Below are 18,356 nucleotides of genomic sequence, written 5' to 3' on the forward strand. Positions count from 1 at the left end.
TCAGTTGCTTGCACAATGATGATCCAAGATCCCATAATCATCTCTTATCTGCTGAACTGATAGATATCCAGAAAGTTACAGTGCTTTCTTTTAAATACCATCAGGACAAGTATTTGTGAACATAAAAGGAGACAAACAGGCTGACCAACCTGTAATAAGTAATAACCTCCCTCCTTCTCTAGGAGGGAGGAAAGTTAATGTGTGACTTTCCTAACATATACATTAGAAATCTTGAGGAAATATATCTTTTTATATATTAAATTATGATTTTAGAGAATGAGAATATGAAATACTAAGTTGCCTGCTAAAACAAGATGCTTCAGAATTAATCATATTAATATAACTAATTTCATATTTCCAGTTATGAGAATGCCACTGCTGTTGCTAGTAAAACATAAGTTAACATTTTTACATTGGATTGAAGTTTTAATGACATAATAGTTTCTGACATTTAAGAGCATTTGGTATGTTTGGTGGCTGTTTCGTTGCCTGTTTAATGGAATGTCAGAGATTGACTTTTGCCTTTTGAGTTGTGGCTACTATGGACTTGCACCCTGACAGGATAATATTCTATCAGTTTGTTGGCTGCTAGTGAGAAAGTGGTTGTGAATTCAGAGAGGGTAAAGAGCTGCTGGTGTGGTAAGGTAGAAGGTTTGTGACTTTTCACGAGTCTTGTTAAAAAATGCCAAAGATTTGGACTTTTATCAGTCATCCAAAAGCTTCAAAATTTATTAGAGGAAAAACTTACATGGAGTAACTTTCCCAGTCCTTAGTGCTCCAAGGGTATTTGAAAAAGCAGTTATTGAAAAGCAGAAGGAGTTGGACTTTTGTCTTGAATGAAATTTCTCTACTTATTTTCTGGCTTGCCTATATTTGCATTGCCTCTTAAACATGGTAAACAGCAGAGTGAAATTTACTTCATTATATTCAAAGGGAATTCATCCTGTTCAATTTTATCAGGTCTCAGTGGAGAGTTGTATTGTCACTGATGTAAGTTTAGAGAAACTTATCCTAGAGTTGGTAATGGTGAAAGTGAAGAAAAATTTATTAGCTTGCCACTTTAGTTTCTAGGGAATTGCCTTCTCAATGTCAGAAAAATTTTACAAGCCTTCAGTAACCAAAATAATGTACTCAAATTTTATAGTATTAGTGAGTTTTGTTAATTTCAAGTATTAAAATACCATAATGGACTACAAAAGAAAGAGGTGGCTTTGACTTTTGCTTATTTTAAAGTAGTTTTCATAGTAACAACAAATATTCTAAAGGAAACTGGATTTTCCTCTGGCTGTGAATAGAAAAGCAAGTCACAGCATGAATCACGGCTTCCAAGAACTGTCAGAATAGGAATGCAGATCTCCCTCTCGCACACACTTTCCTTACTCGCAATTCTAATGTAGTAATATGATTTAATAAAGTTTTTCTTGCCATCCACAGCAGCAACATTCATTATATGTAATCAAACTACTACTGGAAGTTGTGTGGTTGAGGAGTAGTTTGAAGCTAGTATGGTAGTTCCAGCTCTTTTAACTTCTCATCAATTTTGCCTAAAATGTGTTTTCTGAAAGTGTTTTTGTTGTTAAAATATTGTGTTTCAGGTGTTTTCCTTTCTATTTTAATCTCAGAAGGATTAGTTAAACATTTTGTGCTGCACTAAAGCTTTACATGATGTTTCAGAGATAATAAGATACAGTTCCGGCCTTGAAGAGCTTGTGATCTGACTTTCACTAACATAGAAAATGAGGGGAATGACCTCAGTAAGGGGGACAAGGATTCAAATGAGTAAGTGCGTCATAGTGAGTGAATTGGACAAATTGTTGTTTCTAAGATCAGAACAAGGTGGATCAGCAAGGAGGATGATGAGAATATAGACACAAAAGACAGCATAAAGCAAGCCCAAATGGAATTTAAAGGAAAAGAGGGAATAGGTGTTCTTTTGTAGGATCTCAAGTCAGAAGAGCAGTCTGAATCAAGACAACGAGTAACTAGAAGGGAATGGGGCAGGAATAAGATATACAGAAAGAAACTTTGATGACTTCGACAGGAAAGACAGGACATATTCTAGTACTAATAGTTTTTTTTTTAACCTCTGAGGAAATTTACTGGTCAAGTTAACTTGCTATTACAGTGAGTGGCAAAAACAGACAACTGTGCCTGTAAATTCCATCTTGGGAATTCATGTTGCTCTGTCACTACCTCCTATTACATCCGTTTTTTTTGTATAAACTGCAAAACCTTTGCAAGTTTCAGCACAACTGTGTGGGGCTATAGAAGCCTCTAACGTCAGAGGTAATTAAGGCACTACCATTTTATCCAAGCCAAAAACTTTTAAAACTCAAATAACAGAAATTACTTTTCAAAATTATTGTAGTTAAACTGATATTACCTTTATATGGACAGTTGGTTAAATACTCGTGATTGATTTATATTGAGATAATCTTTGTATTGCTACCATAAAAAATGAAAATTCTCTCAGAAACTTGTAGAGATTGATTTTTTAAAAAGACATCTAGGCACTTTTTCTGACCCATATAGTTTGCCATTTCTTATCTTTATACCAGTATTTGATTCCTATATGATAATGTATCATTTTGCTATATAGAAAAGTAGGTAAGTGGATCATAGTGGTCTGTCTTACTTATCTCATTGAGTCCAGTAGGCCTTCTTCAAACATGGACATTCTTCTTCTACAGCTTGACAGCTGCTTCTTTCCACGTTGTATCTGCTAGAGGACAAGGTGGTAAAGAGCAGGGGTTTTGAAGTTCCTTTTTCTTGTTATTTTATGTGAAAGGAAATCTTGACTATCGTTGCACGTGATGGAAGTAGATTTGTGTGTATCTTAAAGGATATACTTTGCCAGATAGGAGTGCTGAATAGCAGTAGTTTTCCCAGCAGGGCTGTCAGCAGTGAGATTATATTACCAAATTTGTGCACGTGTGTTTAAAACACAGCACTAGGTGTAGGAATACGGAATTTGGGGTCTGTAGTAGATGGAGAGTTATTTCTTTGTGGAATAAGTAGAGTATTTGTTTATAGAACTCTCAATTGTGTAGTTAACTGCAGCTCAGTAGAGCTTACCGAAATTAGTTTTTCGTTCGTGAGGGGAAGATGTTGAAGTCTTTCTTATCCAGTTGTGTGCAATGTTGTCTGAGAGTTTTAAACTGTTTACTGAGGTAGATCTCGTGTCTCTTTTGAACCATAATGCACACAGTGAGAGTTAAGATTGTATTGATGTATTTTCTTTCCAGAAATTTGTCTGGTGTATAATTAATGTTCTGCAAGGTCATAATGCAATTGTAATGTAATAATTTCAATATTAACATTTTATAGACAGTGTTAGAACTGTAACTTTGATGTTAGCGTTAGACTGTTGCATTAATCTCACATATTTGGATTTCAGGCAATGTCAGAGCTACATAAAAGATGGTATGCAATTTTGAAGTTGTCCTTAATGTGTATTTATTTAATTATGCTGAATAGAGGAACTGGACGGTGAAACTGTGGATGGTTTAGGGATGGAAGTAAAGTGACTGAAGTGGCAGGAGAGAAAACAGCAGTAATCAAGGGCTCACCTCTAAAAGCTATTTTGAATGGATTCGTCTTTATAGAACTGTGGGGTTTTTTTGTTGTTGTTTTTCAGAAGTCTGTGCCAAAGAAGATTTTTCCTCAGATGACATCATATTTGGACTACTAATGCTATCCACCCACTCTACAAGGCACTGTGCATTTCTAAATAATTTAAGTAAGTATGTAGATTTTACTGCTACTAAAACAGTAAACCTTTAAAGAGAAGCATCTTTTTTTTAACCTCAGGCAAGGTAGACATTCCACTTCAATTTGAGATTAAAATTAGTGTTGTGTGGGGGCAAGAATAAACTTCATACAAGGTTTTCATAAGGTTTCATCCTATATACTGGAGCATGGAATGAAATGATTGAACTAACTATACCTGAGATACCTTGGCAACTAAAAGGAAAAAAAAACCACTTCATGATGGCATTGTCCCTAGCAATGGAGTGTGCTAATGTGGCTCTGTAGTTTCTGGTGGCTGAGTGGGTGTCTCCTCCAGGGATGTGTTGCAGGTAATCAGTGTATGTATTGCTGTGCTCACAGGTTTTTAGGCTGGGGTTTTTTTTGGATGTTTTGGGTTTTTTGTTGTTTTTTTACAGATGCTCTTGTTGAAGTGGAAATGGGCTTAATACCTTACTAATGTAAGAAAAACGTAGAAAGCAAAAGAATACATCTTAAGATTCTGTGACATTTGAATAAGTAGCAATATCTATGTTCACATGTCATCTTATTTGTGAAAGGGTTGTATCTCCCCATTTCCTTGACTGGACACTATGTATTATCCAGCTAAAGATGGGAGGTGAAGTGCAGGTTTTCATCTTTGCAAGGTTTGTGTGTATGTTATCTTGCAGTTAGTTTAGTAATTGTTTTGTACATCCATGGTCACACAAAGAGAAGAGGAGAACTCACAGGGTGGTTTGATTAAGGTTTGTCATGTGAGGGACAAAGGGGTTTTGATTTTGATGTATCATCAGAATCATGGCCATGAGAATCTGTAGCCTTCATGTATGTTTCGATAGACTTGTTCTTTCTAGTAGATATTATTGTTAAACTTGTTCAGATGTTCTGTTGGGATTTTTGACTGGGTTAAAAAGCCTCAAGAAAATGATCTGTTTAGGTAGATCAGGTGTTGTGTCAGTCTTGGTGAAACTGGATTATTTTGTCTTGCTGGCAGAAAGCCTTCCTGTATTCCTAATGGCTTATCACGTATTGGAGATGTTTGGTCATGCATGAAGTTTAGCCATGAGTTACAGGTAGCAGTGCTTGTAGTTAATGATGCTTGACAATTTCTGTTCTAAGACCCTGATTTTAGCCGCTTATAATTTTGAAAAACTTAAATCGCTGAGCAGTAATTCTTTGTGTGTATACCTTCTTCAGCTAGAACTTTACAAAAAATCAGTCTGTGTCTGAGAATGAAATTAAGGGGAAGAATGTACTGTCTTCTAGATTTGAAATGCGATGAAATACTTACTATTGGAAAGATAGAAGCACCTGCATATGTTACAGCAAGCACTTGAAGTTTTAGCGGAAAACTTAAACCGTTGTGCTGTGGTATCAGGCTAATTTTTATTTTGTATCATCCCAAACACTTAAATTAGGCAGCATGATGGATTTCTGAAAGTTAAATGATTTGCCTAAATCCATTTCATCTGCCCAAATCAGATTAAATAGATATATTCCAAATCCTTATAGTCATAACCAGACAGAGCTATAGAGCATGTTCTAGCTGGACTGTGAGAGGTAAACAGGTCTGATTCCTCCACTCCATTGTAATATCAGGTACAAACACCTGGTAACGAGACTTTCTTCTGCACTTCTCCTTAACCCCACCTCCCATCTGCTGTCATTGCTGTCCTTCAAATGCTGTCTCAGTAGTATATTTCCATAACTGTTATGCATTTTAAATTCGACTCTTCTATATTATTTGACTTTTCTTCTTCATTGCTGCTCTTGTGTTCAGAACAGATCATAATAAAATAGATAATTTGAAACAGTGCATGCTGTATATGGTTAAAAGTTACAAAAGACTTCTTTTTGAGCATCCTGAAACCTTAGGGATGCTCTGAATCTTTGGTGTTACTTTTCAAGTAACCTTTAGACTGTGAGGACCTGCTTTGCTTTATTAAGAATTTGTGTTTTCCAGGATGTACTTCAGCTTTATTTACTGCTTGTCTCTCTGTGGGCAGTTTTCCTTCACAGTTACGTTTTCATCGGTCCCTTTTACTTGTGTTTCTTCCTCAGGGCTTTTTTTTTTTTTAACTTGTGCTGAAAATCCTCAGGTTAAAAAGGTTCTTAAGTTATAGAACTTTTGTATTTGCATCTTTTTTTTATAATGTTTTTCCTAGAAGTGTGAAAAGCAAACAACTAAAGAAATAAAAATAACTAAAAAGAGGAAATACTTTTGACACTGATTTATAGAACAGACTTTTGAAAGTTGTCATACTCGTTCTCACTGTCGTGAGTGTTTGCACTGGTGCCTCCATACTTCTCTGGAAACACATCCATGTCACTGCTTGTGTAAAATCACATTTACTCGGGAGAACAATGAAGTCAAACCACTGTCTTATTCTGATTTGTTCTTGTACACCTGCTGTAGAAGAGCAATGAATAAAGAGCAGCGGCAGCACAGAGTCCGTCCACAAAGAATGGAAAATGTAGCATTCATAGGGTGGTTAGTTTTCTTGGCCATAATTATTGGAGATGCTTTTCCTGTCACAGTAAAGAAAAATTGCAACTCATTAAATCAAAATTTATTTAATAGGATACAGAGAGCTAATGATTTGAAAATGATCTCATGGTTCCTAATTGAGATTTAAAGGAAAAAGGAGATTGTTTCTGAGCAAGGTAAGAGATTATCCTAGGTTTTACATTTGGATCAGAGTTGATTTAAATTAGTGAAGTAAAGTGGTGGAGTTGCTGACCAAAGCAAAAGTATGCCCTGGGCCAGGCAAGAGAGGAAGGAGGGATGCTGTGGGGGAGAAATCATCTCCCTTTTTGTCTAAAGATTCAAAGTATAAAACAAATTAAGACAGACTGACAAGACAGTCTGGACATTTCTAGTTCTACTTTCTTTGCTGAAACTAGAATTTATTGAGGATGAACGATAATGCTTCCACTTCTCCCTTTTGCTCATCATTGGACTGCACTGAAGTCCTTTTCAAATATTTTGTGTTTTTGTGAGCGTCTGGCATTCCTGAGTTCCAAGAATATGGAATCTGTATTACCTGTAGGAGTAAATAGAATAACTTATTACTTCATAGATTTTTATGCATTAAAAATGTAGTGTTGAATTCACATTAAAAGTCTGACATTGCCTAATAGGGTTTATAAAGAATCAGTGGAATAAATTACATTTACTGTTGGTGAAAATTGCTGCAAACTGATTTTTTTACTTTTAAAACCAGAGTTACTTGGAGTTTTGCTCTGAAGCCTAGGTCAGAAGGAAGCTTCTGAAATGAGAAGAGTTGTAATTATACTTCAAATTTTTATTTTAGGTGCATGTGAAAGCTTGAGTGATGTTCTTTTGCTATTTGGTTTTGGTTTTTCTTTAAAGACAATTTTTCATTAGGAATTGCTTTAGAGAGATCTGATTTTCTTTTCATCTGAATTTTAGCAAATGCAGAGTGAAGCCCATTGTTTTGTCTGCAAAAGTCTTCTGAAAATTACTTGGATGTTATGTATTAAATGTCAGTGAAACTAGGTGAGTCTCTGAATGTTTGGATTATTCTAAGCAACTAATGAGTTAATCATGTGTGACAAAATCCTGTTTATAGCTTTCAATGCCAAGGGAAACTCTGACATTTAACCTAAAATGTAGAAGATGAAATTATTATCTAAACAAATGACATAGCTCAGAAAGAAGCAAAAGAAAAAAAAAAAAGACAGGTGCGGAGGAGGGCAGCAAAGCTAAGCAATTTATTCCTGTTTTAGCTCCTAAGGTGAAAGCAATGTATATGCCAAATATATTTTTAAGTAGTGTTTCTGTAATTAAGTTCTTTTGAGTAGTTTCCCTTAGTGTTTCTCTGTTCTGTATCCCCATGGCTATTCTTTGAGATGGTGTTTAGAACCAGGCTAATTTCAGTCTTCAAGTAGACTTCATATTCCTGTGTCATTAATCTGATTTCACTCAGTTCACATAGTTGCTTAGCACCAGATGTAAAGATAAATTTGAGTGATTGAAGCAAACACATGTGTCTTTAGCCGCCTTAAATTTTGGAGTGGGGCAAGTTAAATCACAGTAGTAGTTAAATCACATTTACATACTTGTCTCAGTCTACACCATCTCAATTTCTAAATAAAATACAAGACTGACAACTCTGAAAGTTGAGAGATGCCACATTCTTTAGTTTTCTCTTGCTGTGTTTAACAGCACAGATTATAGGAGAAATAAAGAAATGAAAGAAAAAGCTGAAAGCAAAAAAAGAAGTAACAGATTTAAAGGGAAAAAACAAAAGATAAAAGATGGAGTGAAGAAACAAAAGAAAGACAAAGTCAAAGTGATAGGGATGTCTGGATTTGTTTTCTATGGAGTTGTGGAACAGGGGAAATAAATAGCTAATTGCCACGTACCAAGATTTTATTTCATTTTTTGAGTTGTGGTGAGGAGTTCCAAAGAAAAGCTTACAGAACTTTCCTAGAGTCATTCAGCGCCCTTGAGGATTCTGTTTTCTGAGATGACACCTGCTTTGATTAGTTTTGTTTGTAAAAGTAGGATATAAATCTGGTGTAGGCATTACCATTTTGATTTGATCATTCATACTCTTCTGGAGAAAATCTCACAAATTATCTTCTCTTACCACAGCATGGTTACTCAGGGTGTTCAAAATGCATTCCTTTCCCAGAAAACTAGTTTAAGTTCTGCTGCAGGTGCAAAGTGTTTTTCTGTCTCTACTGGTGACATACAGATCTGATCAGTTATTAAATCCCTGGAAAACTTTGAATGGCCTGAGTGATGGTTGCTTCTGAAGACCAGATGAAATCTAATCCAAAATAAACTCTCTTGAAGAGCTAGCATAGGAGTGTCAGCACCTGCTCCTTTGATCTACTGATCCATTTCTTCTTTTTCAGATTACTTGCTAATGGAGACGTAGCCAAAATTATTCACTTTGGATATAGATCAGGAAATGAGGGCAATGAACATCTATGATATGTATTTATTCTACAGATGCAGTTATAAGTTTTGGTGCTAATATTTACAATTTCCAAGTGCCACAAACCAAGTGTTCTTTGTAAGTTTTTTTAATAAAAACTATCAAGGAAACAAAAAAATACTACAAATGACAGTGAATCAAATGACTAAATTCTAACTCCCTTTTGATATTTTGATCATTTGGTCTGTTTTTCTTCCCTGCTGATATTGATAAATTGCTAAAAATGGGAGTCTTCTGATTTCCTTCATTTAATAATTTTAAATAGAATTCTAAAATTCTGTCTCTGCCCCCCTGACATAATTCCTCAATTTGAGGTTGTTGACAGCAGTTATTAAGGTTTTGAAAATTCATGTAATATTTACCTGCTAATGTAAAATCATTTTAAGTAAGAGTTGTAAGAGTTCTCTCAGTTTTCCCCCATGTAATTTTAATTTCAGAGATTCCCTATAATTTTGCACACTTACTGCTAGTGTCGTATCCTGCATGTCCAAGCCAATGGTTTGGACTAAACTTGGTTCTTTTTTTCTTATTAGATCTTTGCCAAATCTAGGCCTCAGCTCTCAGCACTTTATTCTAGAAGATTTCCAAAATTTCAAGTAACATTTGTGTTGATAGGGACATTTAAAACAACAGACTTTTAATGTAATCATTAAAAAAAAATCTAAACGTGTAACAGCAAAAGTATCAGCAGCATTTTGGAAAACTTTATAATCTTTTACTAAAGCAACCTATTTTTTTCAAACCAAGTTATTTACAGTGTTATTGAAATTGTTGTTTGGTCTCTTCCCTCATGTTGTAATTAGCATAAATGTGCTATAATAGTACTTTTGATTCTTCTAGGCTTAAGCATCTCTCCATTCAATTTGTGTAATCCTTTCTCAAAGAGCAATTATTGCTGCCACGTGTCTCTGTAGCACTTTAACCCTGGGAAGTGCTTGAGTCACTGTCCCTGGAGGTATTTAAAAGACCGAGGATGTGTTGCTTAGGAACGTGGTTTAGTGGTGGATGCCACAGCACTGGGCAAATGGTTGGACTTGATTTTAGAGGTCTTCTCCAACCTAAACAGCCTTATTGAGGCAGGTACATGCCTTAATTTAAAATGAAGAAAAATGCTGACAGTCAAAATGTGAGAATTGTAAGCCTGCAGATTATGAAGAGTCCTCAGTATTGTATGTAATCTTGTCTTACGAGTATTGCACGATTATGTTGAATGTGTATCTTTCATTCTCACTGTATTTGTATATTTGTTATACATGTTAGACGTAAGTAAACTGTTTTAAACCCTAAAGTATGTTTTATTACAGCTGTTTTTATAACCCTGTTAGTGTGTGGCCTCAACGTATAATTTATATTAATTTCAAGATTTCCTGTGAATATTGATAGTTTTTGGAATCTCATTTCTTGATACCAGTGTGAAATAAACCACTAGTAAGATTGAAACCATGTCACAGTCTTTTGAGCAAAAGAGAATTACCATTGAAAATACAACCTCGTATTATGGGTTATTTTTATAACTGATGTAGTAATTAAAAATTAATTAATTGAATACCTATAATACCTTTATAAATACTTTCTTAATGTTACTTTTCAAGACCTAAATGCCCGATTATCTAAGTCAAATTCTGTTAATAAAGTGGGAAAAGGGCCTCTAAGGGGTGGATTACCACAATTGCTTACATTTAAAATATTAGTTGTAAAATACATCTAGTGTAACTTATTCTTAGCTAGGTCCCACTTGCTAGTTGAGATGGCAGTCTTTTAAGCAGTGCTAATTTTAGCATCTTTACTAGTGACCTGGAAGGGAAGGTTCTAAATGTTTGCAAATAAAATATGTTGATACTAATTTGGGAGGTGTTGAGAACTTGAGAGTTCAGAGAAGGCTTTGAGGGGCAAGGAGGATCCTGAGACATATGTTTTGGTAGATGGATCTAATTGTTCTGTGAAAGAAAAGCTTCAGAAGTGGTGTAAGACAAAAACAGCTGAGGAAGATTTAAGTTCTGCAAATGCAGTGAGTATGGTCCCAAGTAGTTAATATTATTTGGTTTTTAGCATTATAGATGGTAAAAAGGACTAACAGTTCTCACATAAATAACTCCAAGGATGCATTTGAAACTTCTTAAAGTTTATATGGAAGTATCAGGCAGCATCTGAATTTCCAATATATAGAAAAGGGAGCTGAATTTGTGGCCTTTTTTGGTTTATTTTTTGCTCCTAACCTAAACTTGAAAATTCTCATCTCAAATGAGATAGCAGCAAAGTTTACAATAACTTGGCTTACAAATTCCTCAGTTATATTATGTTTTATATCTTTCAGTCAATATTGTGATCTTAAAACATTTTTGAAAGAACTAGCAAAATGAGAAATAATTGACAGAATTTTTGCTATGAGTGTTGAATTAGTCCGTAAGGTCCTGAAGGACTTCTTTTTAAAAATTCCCAATGCTTGAACAGTAATGTTGTTAGAATAATTAATCATTTTACAAGTAAATTGACTAAGCCTAACATTCCAAAGTTGGTTTTTGGTGGTCTTTTCCTGCTTTTCTGGTGATCCTCAGAGGGTGAATTCGGTAGGTTTTCTGGTCTTACTTAGTCAGTGCAAGCTCTGAAAGTTTCTGTTCTTGTCAGTAGCAAACCAGAGAGGAGTGCATGCTGCTGCTGCTCAGGAGAATGAAGACAGAATTTGAGCATATTTTATACCTACATAAATTGCTAATGTTTCAGAAACACAGAATGCTAATGAAGAGTTGGTTAAATGTTACTGTGATTCTTCAACAGTGTTTACTGAATATTCAGAAGTTCAGTTGTGTTCAGTGCTCTTAAAATTTCAATACCACTTAAGATGTTCTTCCTTTTTTTTTCCATATATAAGTATATACACAGAATGATTACAGTAAAATTACAATAAACTTAGAGATGACTTTATGCTTTTCTGTTGCTACATTGCTGTTTCTGCTTGGTTCGTACAGTACTGTTCCCTTTGTTAAAATAATGCACCATCTTTACTGCCTGAGCAAGTCCAGTTGTTGACTGAACGTTACTTGACATCCCATTTCCTTTTGATTCTTGCTTACAGCAGAGTGGCAAAGGGATACCTAACACCCGTCCACTAAGTGGTTACAAACTGTTTTGCAAAGAGTTCCCAGGGACAAGAAGAGTAGTTTTTCTGCCTTGGTTTTGTCCGTTCTTTAGCTAAGATAACAGTTAAGACATTTCTTCTCTGTACCAATTGCAAAATTTCTTGAAATGTTGTTTTCTCCTTTCCCTGTTAAGACATTTCTTGCCTATGTAATATGAAGGATTGTCCTGTATATCGGGTTTTGCAGTCACTCGAATTCTGCTTGAGCTTGGATTGTTATATTGAATGTTTTGACAAGAAAGTAACTATAGTGTTTTGTATAATTAAATTAAGCAGTAGTGCAGTGCCGGAGTTCAGAATTCTGTACTGTAGCATTGAATTTTTATTTTATGTAGAAAGTTGCTCTTTCAATAGTAGGTAGTTGTGTTGGGGGAAAAACTGAAGTATCTGCTGTCAGACACCAGAATTTTAGAAAAATAAGTTTTTACTTTTTAAAAACTCTGTTAATCTTATGAACTTAACAGTAAGCATGCTAATACAGAAGCTTATTTTGCCACATGTATTTTGAATACACTGAAGTTAGCATCCCCTGGAGTTTCTTTATTTTGTTTTGTTCTGGTTTTCTACAACTTCATTCTTTCCTCTTGACATTGGGATGATGCTCAGGACTCCTAAGGGAAAGGGATGAGGAGGGGCAGAGAGGAGCTGTTTGGTAATTTCTGACTTGAACTGTGGTTCAGTGTTGGAGCATAAGATGTTCCTACTCTGTCATTTTATGGAAACATGAATGTGTGATTTTAGTTCTTTCTTTTTGAGGACTGTTTCCAGGGAGTTGCACTACCTACTCCATTCTTCAGGCAGTCAAACAGTCCACTCTTCACAAAAGCTTTACAGAATAATTTAGCTGTGGATGAGTCACGCACGCTGGGAAATCCAAGCATCAGAAGCACTTCCACAGCTGCACAAATCCAGGATTGTGCAATCCACTTGGAAAAAAAAAAAAGCCTATCGCACAATATTTTTAAAGTGTTTTATTTATGTGTTTGCATTTCTATGTGAGATGGATAATTAACTTTCAGATTAAATATTAGCTTTCTGAAACACCTGTCACTTGTTCTTGAGTATTGCTGTTAGCAACTGTCCTACTCTTTTTTTTTTTTGTTTATGTCTCTTTGGTACACTTGTACAAGTCTTAAGAGTTACAAATAACTGTTGTTGATATAAGTCAGTCTTTCATTAAATTTTCTTAGCTTCATATTAGTCATTAAGATGAATACCTTTATATAAGGATATGTACTGAAGATCATCTTAAAGCAGTCACAGATCATGCTAATTAAGAGGTTATTTGATAGACACGTTGATAACTGCTTAGCAACACAACAGATATACATACTCCTTTGCTTTACATTTTGCGTGAGTTTTCCCTTACCCCTAAGGCCAAATTCTGGATTTGGTTTCATATCCACAAGCTGATCCACGACTCTGGATCAATGTGTATGATTTGTTTAAATCTCATTCTGTCCAGAAATTTAATTTGTCACAAATTTCCACGAGATATAGCAATACAAGGGGAGAGTACAGATGTTTCATTTAAACATGAAGCAGACTTCTCAAGTAACAGCTTCCACACTTGTTTCTTTGAGCACAAGTCTGAATCTCATTTTTCCTAATTTTGTTCTCTGGTTGTAATTTAACACATGGTGTAGGTCAGCATGAAATGGCATTGTTGCCAAAAGATGTCTTAACCTGGTGATTCAGTGTTTCCCCTTCCCCTGTGCCAACACAGCTTTTGAGCAGCCATATGGTGAAACAAATGTAGCTGATTCAACTGAATCAAACAATATTTGGGTTAGTTTTAGGCTGGGCCAGTTTTAGACTGTGTATGTTGACTACACGATCACAGATACTGCTAGCAGATAACAGGGAATTAAATACGGGTGTGGAAATGAGTGAGTAAAGTAATGATCAGAGCCTAACATTATGAAAACTTTTGATTTGACCATGGAGTTTGGTAAAAGGGCTTACCAATACAGATAACTGTTATGCATGAAGTGCCTAGTGTCTGCAGCCATGTAGTTACCTGCATTGTCTGTGTATATATTGGTCTTGCTGTCTTACATGTGTTAATTCTTCACCTTCAGACTGATTCATAGAATCATAGAATGGTAGGGTTTGAATGGACCTTTAGAGATCATCTAGTCCAACCGCCCTGCAGAAGCAGGTACACCTAGATCAGGTCGCAGAGGAGCTACTCAGTGTCCGTTTCTGCCATATGCTATAGGAGTACCCCATCCATAAGTTAGGAATAAGTCTTTGTCTCCTGGTTAAAAAAACAAAACCAAACACCACTCCCCCCCCCACTTGAGTTCATTTCATTAAGCTGTCTGGCATGATGTGCCACTTTCCCTCCGCTCTCTTCACCCCATTTTAACACATGCATAACGGAAAAGCAACAAGATGTTTCTGGATGTGCCAGATCTTAAAAGAATAGGTTGTTGATATGAAATAGTTGCTTGACCCTTAAAAGACAAGGTGAATTATAAATCAAGCAAAACTTAAACGTTTAAGACACGTAGCAATATTCCTTAAAATTTCTGCTAAATAGATTGTAAAGGCATTTAGTGCAGAAATAAATTTAGAAATTAACTTTGTACAGACCTTCTTGGCCATCTGTTGACCACTTGAATTTCTGAAGATTTTAGAATGCAATATGTAGAACAGAACAAGAAATCTTGAATGAAAGTTATTCCAGATTAGTTGGTACACTTTGTGTGAAAACTGTAATTATTAATATCAAAATTAATAAATATAAAATTTAATATATCTTCACCGGGAAGATTTTTTTGGTCTAGAATAAAATTCTGGAAAGGTGCATTTGTCTGAATTTCAAAAGGTGCTTTCCAGTTCCCTTTCCCACCTAGCAACGCACATACGTATGCTAAAAATCTGGCATTTAAGGTGCTCACCTAACATGTAGGTTCATATTTTTCTGCAAGATCAATTGTACCGGGTAGCTGAGAGTTTTTGCAATAATTATAATAGTAAGGTCTCATTTTTCTAAACCTAAACATGGATTTATATCAACACTGAGCAGAAATTATGTATGGAACAGAAGAAGAATTTACTTGGCATTATCTTCCTTTTAATGTGTAGTAATGATGTCTGTTGAATTTGATAATGAGTTTTCTCTAGGACAACTTACAAAAATTACTTTACTTTCTACATCTAGACATTCTTCTCTTTTATTGGGATAAAGTAGGAATAAAGTGTAGAAGAAAATTTTCCTCTTTGGTTGGATTTATTAGTATTCTTGATATTGTTTATGCTCTAAGGAAAATGTAAAAATAATTTTAGATATTGTTGTGTAACATAGGTATCTAATACAAGACATTTTAAATTGGTTATGCTCTTTCATATGTACTTCTTTTATTGGATGAATCATTCCAAAGTAGTGTTAACTCCAAGATAAAAATCTTGGTACCCTATTTTATGGGTTTTTTTCCTTAAATTTCTGTTAATACTGAGATATCATAAAAGAAAGAACATTTTCAATTTGATTTTGGATTTTATGTTTAGTTTTGGTTTTTGTCTGGTAACTTTATTCTGTAGAAAATCGTTGTTTCACATTAGTAATATTCAGTGGGAATTTAAACATTTGAGCATGTGTATATGGTATTTTTCCCCCTTTTGAACTTCTGAAAAATTCCTATCAGTTGCCTACCTCTGTTTTAAGAGGCTGACAGAAGGTAGTTGGGCTTTTATTTGTTCATTGTAAAATATACCAAGTTTGGATGCCTCCTGGGAGAGGAGCTAGCAGACTCTCCAGATTTTACACCAATACTTTTTCCACAACATGGTGAGTGTTAGTTTAGGATCTGTTCTTGAGGTGACTGACTGCAGAGGTTCTTTCTGCCCAGAATCTCATTAATGGAAATGGAGATTTACTCAGTTTTAAATTCTAACACCAACAGGTTAGCTTGTAGCCATTAAAACTCACATTGTCAAGAACTGTTTTTTCTTAAGCACCATTTAAAGAGGCAGTAGGTGTATTTTTCAGCCAGGCTTCAGCATGAGCTAAATTGTATTTTAGATGTGCAAATGGACTCTCAAGTCTTAACCCATGATTGTGTCTTATAGATCCAACAACTGTAGTGGAGATTCATGCTTGTCTTTGGAGGGGTATACTATTCCTCACCTATGCCAGTTTTCAAATGTACATGAAGCCACACTTTATAACAAGAATGAGATTATAAGGATTGTATTTAAAACTGTGTGATATAAGGGTTCTTTTAGATACATCATTCCACAGACCTGCTTCACTGTGTTGCCAGAGGTGAAGGGATGCATACTTCCAGTGAGAGCCAAGGAAGGGTGACAAGAAGCAGATGGAGCCTTATAAAAATGGTTTCAAGTGGAATTGTAACACGTAGCCACAGTCTTTCTCTTGTACAGACTTGTTGCCCAGGATTGACAAGCGTTATTACAAGCTAGGCTTATGGTTTTGTTATGGAAGGAAGAGGATCTCCAGTAAGGAACTGTGAATACAAAGGACTGACAAAATATTTATAAAAAGAGCACAGAAGAACAGCAATTGTTTCTGATAGTCAGGCTGTTAGCCTTTTGATTTTGTCTTATAAACTTAGTTAGATTTCTACTTTTTTTTTTTATTTTCTGAGCATGCTCAATGACAAACTCTGAAAAATCAGTATTATAATCACTTTCTTTTAATATTTTTGTTAATATGGCACAAGTATCTCCAAACATAGTTAGTTTGGATCCTAGAAGGCAAAGATAATAAAGGCAGTCTGGAAGGGGATGGAGACGAAAAAGCCTGGTAAGTGCTTCAGCATCCCACTGCCAAGGATCAGTTGTTAGACACCTGGCCACCTTCTGAGCACTTTTCTGGTCACTTCCAGGAAGCTTGGAGGGGCAAGGGCAGGAAAGGAAGTCAGGCTCAGGCAAGAGTCCAGATTGACAGCAAATTCCTGGTGCACAGGCAGGTCTTGAGGACAAGTTGAGGAGTCCAGTCAGCAAGTCATATGAATGAGGTACATGGCCAGACATGGGCCAGGCTCTGGTGTAGCCTAGACAAAGAGTCTGAGGCTTCTCACATCTTTATTGCACATCTTCACCACAGTCTGAACCAAGATTAGAGAACTGCACTGTACTTGGGAAGGAACTGTGTGCCCATCTCTGTGGCAAGGAAAGGGAGAAAGATGTGGACTCCAGAGAAGAGCAGAATAACTGGTTAAGCAGAAATCAGCCAGAATATCTGGAACAGAGGAATGGTGGAAAGGCACGTTTTCTTTAACCATGAGCTAGAGAGACAGAAACTGCAAACTGTATTCAGTCCCAAGTTGCAGAGAAAAGAATGCAGGAGAGAATTGCCTTTTCCTCTAATCCTTGTAATCCATGTTTCTGTGGGGATATTATTTGCAGTGGCTTTTAGCCAGACTTGTCAAAGCAACTTACTTAGGTCCATTACCTTTGCAGGGAATAGACAAGGACACATGTTGGTGGGCAAACCATTTCTAAGAACTTAACCTCTTTTTACATCTGTGGTTGCTATGTTGTTTCCTACTCATGGTGATCTATAGGCTCTTGCAAGTGCTGCTATTGCTTTGGGCAATTTATAAATAGGTCTGTGAGCAAGTTGTATGTACTCTTTCAAGTGGCATTACACCTCGACCAAATCTGGGATATCTCTGACCACTACAACAGCAGGCGTCCTACCAAGGCAGTTCATCTCTCCTATGGGCTACTCAGACTTACCCTCTTTCCCAAAAGTCCCTCAAGAACAGATTTGAGACTGAGTTATTCTCATAATGGCAACTGACACCACCAATGATCTGTCCTTCTTCCCTTTCTTCCTGCTGCTACTCTGTTTTGCTGTGAAGCGGGTGAAGATGTACACCTGCTGGTTTAGCATGTTTATCTACAGAAAATGATGTTTCTGCACAAGTATGGACCAAGATTATGATTGAGAAAAGGTTGCAACACATGCCTTCTCAGCTGCTAGAATAACCTCTTAAGCTGCAAATTTCGACAGTGTTTCTTGAAATTCCATTCTGCCCCGTCTTCTGATATTTTTGTTTGTTTTGCCTTTTTTTTTAATATATTTTGAGGTAGAAAATGAGGGACATAAGTCAGTTTTATAACCATAGTATTTTAACAGATAGACATTGGTTAGTGAGAAGGGATCAATCAGTCCTTACCCTAATTTACTTTCTGTTGGTGTGTGTACCATTGCAAGCAAAAGAGCAATTATCTTAAAACCTGTTCTGTTAGGCCAGGCTCTATCTGATTAGAGAGCAGGTTATGGTTTACGTGTCTATAAAGATTTCTTGCTCTCTACAAAAGTCTGTGGTTACTAGAGAGGAGCTAAATCAAAGCAAATTCTTCCCTCTCTTTTCTACCTCACCTGTAAAAAAGAAAAAGAGAAAGCTGGTTGGGCTGGAGATACAGCTATGAAGCAAGGAGCAAAATGGAAGATGTGAGTAGTAGTGATGTGCTATTCTGGGTATGAAATAATGGATGGATCTCCACTTGCCCATTATGGTGTA

At 35.9% G+C, this 18,356-nt stretch overlaps 1 protein-coding gene across 15 annotated transcripts in view; it reads left to right on the forward strand.

Annotated features, from left to right (window-relative positions):
- Nucleotides 1-18,356, forward strand: part of CLOCK (clock circadian regulator) — a 64,589-nt gene that overhangs the window by 6,368 nt on the left and 39,865 nt on the right. For 12 of the 15 annotated variants that reach the window (XM_061991783.1, XM_061991782.1, XM_061991779.1 and 9 more), the window contains one exon: nt 3,638-3,739. The exons of 2 other annotated variants lie outside the window; for them this stretch is intronic. The gene's annotated coding sequence lies outside the window, so the exon portion shown is untranslated. Of the gene's footprint in view, nt 1-3,637; nt 3,740-7,180; nt 7,268-18,356 lie in introns of all 15 variants that reach the window. One more of the 15 variants, XM_061991780.1, reaches the window with a different exon arrangement.

This window comes from Colius striatus, chromosome 3 (assembly GCF_028858725.1).
Source record: "Colius striatus isolate bColStr4 chromosome 3, bColStr4.1.hap1, whole genome shotgun sequence".
Classification (NCBI taxonomy): Eukaryota; Metazoa; Chordata; class Aves; order Coliiformes; family Coliidae; genus Colius; species Colius striatus.